This window comes from Otolemur garnettii, unplaced genomic scaffold (assembly GCF_000181295.1).
Source record: "Otolemur garnettii isolate 467f Iridium unplaced genomic scaffold, OtoGar3 scaffold00175, whole genome shotgun sequence".
Classification (NCBI taxonomy): Eukaryota; Metazoa; Chordata; class Mammalia; order Primates; family Galagidae; genus Otolemur; species Otolemur garnettii.
Window position 1 is genome coordinate 1,793,981 of NW_003852570.1, and position 3,194 is coordinate 1,797,174.

Consider the following 3,194-nt stretch of genomic DNA (forward strand, 5'->3'; position numbering starts at 1 on the left):
AAATTCCCAAGAGCTGAGTCACCATGGAGAGGACCCTGCAGGTGTATCCTTGTGGTCTCTTTGAGAAGACCTGTTCTCCTAGACCTCACCTTTCTTAGGTATCCTCTCTCAGTGGCACCAGGAAGCATTTGTCTGGAAAATATGCAAGGAAGCTTCCACTATGCTGCCATCTTAAGCATCCCATTCCTCATTTCTTATCTTTAGCAGAGATGGAAATTAGAGATTTTGTTGGTGATCTTACCCTAAATACAGGATTTCTTTTCTTTTCTTTTCTTTTCTTTTTTTTTTTTTTTTTTTTTAGGTCTGTCAAACTACTGTCTGCCTGGGAGCTTTTCAGAAATCATTTAGTGAAAGAGTAATGGAGCTTTAAACAGTAGGTTCTTGAATGGTCAGACAAAGAATTGTAAGACACTACTAAGAAACACAGAGCCACAAAAACAGAGTAGGTCAGACGATTGTTCCTTGTGAAAAGAGAGCCAAAAAAAAGAAACCCTGTTTTCCACTCTCATGGGCAATCCATCCATGTTCCTTCCAGGGAGGCACTTCAAGCCACCTCATGCTGCACCCTAGTCAAAGGCTTTCATTTGACACACCCCTTCTGAGTGGACAGGACAACCAGGGTTAAATAAAGAGTAAACACCACATTAGAATATTCAGAGTTCATAGATAGACATAAAAAACTCTATAAAAGTTAAGACATGGCTTAACAGTAGAGGAGTGGCAGAAATAGTTTATCACTCTTTACTCAAATTTCTACTTCTTATATACCCAAAGCTACCCTTTTTCCAATGCAGCATTCTTTCTTAATTTGCATAGTTCAAGCAAAGATCACATTAACCTTTAGTATAACTCAGTGACTTATTACAACTTTCTCCTTCAGAAATTAATCTCCTATATCAATTTACCTGAACTACTCAAGGCAGATATCTTTAGGGTGGGAGCTAAATTTACGAAATAGTAAGAATGGGAGACAGTGAAGGGCAGGCAGGAACTACACCAACTAGACCAGCTGTGTCAAATGGGATTAGGGGGTGAAGGTCAGGCAGGAACTATACCAACCAGACAAGCTGTGTCAAGTCCACCTTAGCCTGCTTGACTCCATCTTATTCTCACTACATGTGCTTTCACAGGCACCCCTGAGCCCTGTTGTTCTGTTTTTTGAATAAATCATTCCTAGTTAATATTCTCTGGCTCTATGATTTGTTTTGTCAATTTTAACTATTTCCCTCAGGGCTACTCTTTGCTTTACAGAGTTCCCTCTGAATAACAGACACAGGCTGATTTTTGCTTTTTATTTATTTATTTTTATTAAATCATAGCTGTTTACATTAATGCAATCATGGGGTACAATGTGTTGATTTTATATACAATTTTAAATATTTTCCTTTTTTTTCATGCTTCAAACTATTTGCCACTACATGATTTCACGCATTTTCTGAACAATGACATAAAGTAGATCTCCTTATATATAAATAACTTACATACACTCCATAAAGTAAATGCTCCATAAAGTAAATGGTCAAAGGTGCTACAACAGATCATCCACTCCTACAGTGTTCCTGTATTCAAGAGTTGATGCACAATATATAAATATTCAAGTCCAATATTAAAAACTCAGGCACTTGACTAACTTTAATAAAGTTTCCCAAGCTATATCAATATGTCTAAAGTGCATATATATTTTTAAGAAAGATTATTCTCAGTAACTTCTATAAAAATAAGTTTGATGGTTTGGTCCATCTAACTTCACTGTAATTAGTATGAACTTTTAACTTTCAATGCATGGTAAGGTTTGTTCTACCTTTCAAGATGACACCCACAAAATCAAAAGAAGCTAGTGAGGTGCTAACATGTGAGGATTAATCCAGTGATTCCAGTCACGATGCATTTCCAGGAGGAGGTACCCATGTCACTGTAATTGGACAGTATGGCTTATTCTTCCTTCCCTGATTTGGATAACCAAATGGAACAGGAGGAGGGTAGTGGTTCTTATGACCATTCCCTTGGTATATTCCTGTCTTTTGGGGGGGCAATGGATGCCACACTGGAAGAAGTGGGAATATCAGCTCCAAAATCTGGTACACTGGGCTTGATGTTGCAGTCACCAAATTGGGTTTCACTTCCACTTCCTTACTTGTTTCTTCATCTAAGGAAGAAGATCCTGTATGATAATCAGAGGTAACTTTATCAAGGGCCCTGGTAACGTTCTTGGAGATCTCGTCCTTGTTCTCATCCTCATTTTCAAAGCTGGTAACAATGAATGCATTGTTTTTCTCTCCATACCAACAGCACATCTCACATGGGTTTACCCAGAGAGTAAGTTCCTTTGGCAAGCCCAGGTCTATACAAGATGCAAACTTTCAGGACATCAAGATCAATTCTTCAAAACTTATTGACAGAATGCATCTGTAAGCTTGTCCTTTTGATGGTTTTTCTGGATAACAGTGATTTTTGTATTTTTCTTGAAGTATTAGAGGCAATTTCTCAGCAAACCTCTCAACTGCCTCTTTGTTCAACTTATCATGTTTTTGAACTAGCCTTGTGAAAAAGAAGACAACAGCAGTAATTTCGATTTTCATGTTTTTCCTCTTCATCCATGTGTGGCTCCCTTGTCATAGGGTGGGCCAGCGCGCTGAGAGGACTGGATGGTGGGCTGGCAGAGAGCTCGCACAGGAGCGAGCCTGGCCAAGAGTTGCACACGGTGGGGGAGGGGGCCTTGTGGACTGTGAAATATTTTCATCAAACTGCTTAACATAGCCTTAATGGCATTTTCTTAGTTATTGTTTTATAACATTTATAACATTTATATTCTACACTTAGTAAATTTCACATGAACCCTTGTAAGATGCACTGTAGGTGTGGCCCCACCAATTGCCCTCCCTTCAACCATTCTACCGCCTCCCCTCCCCTCTGTCTCCCCTTTTCCACTTCTTTTTGGGCTATAATTGGGTTATACTTTTCAAACCTATAAATTGGTTTCATAGTAGGGCTGAGTACATTGGGTACTTTTTCTTCCATTCTTGAGATACTTTGCTAAGAAGAATATGTTCCAGCTACATCCATGTAAACATAAAGAGGTAAAGCCTCCATCTTTCTTTAAGACTGCATAATATTTCATGGTGTACATATACCACAATTTATTAATCCATTCAAGGTTAGTGGGCACTTGGGCTTCTTCCATGACTTAGCAACTA

The 3,194-nt window shown here is 38.7% G+C and overlaps 1 pseudogene; it reads right to left on the minus strand.

The window, feature by feature from the left end:
• Window positions 1–1,834: 1,834 nt before the first annotated feature.
• LOC100950873 lies at window positions 1,835–2,579 on the minus strand (annotated as a pseudogene).
• Window positions 2,580–3,194: the final 615 nt, after the last annotated feature.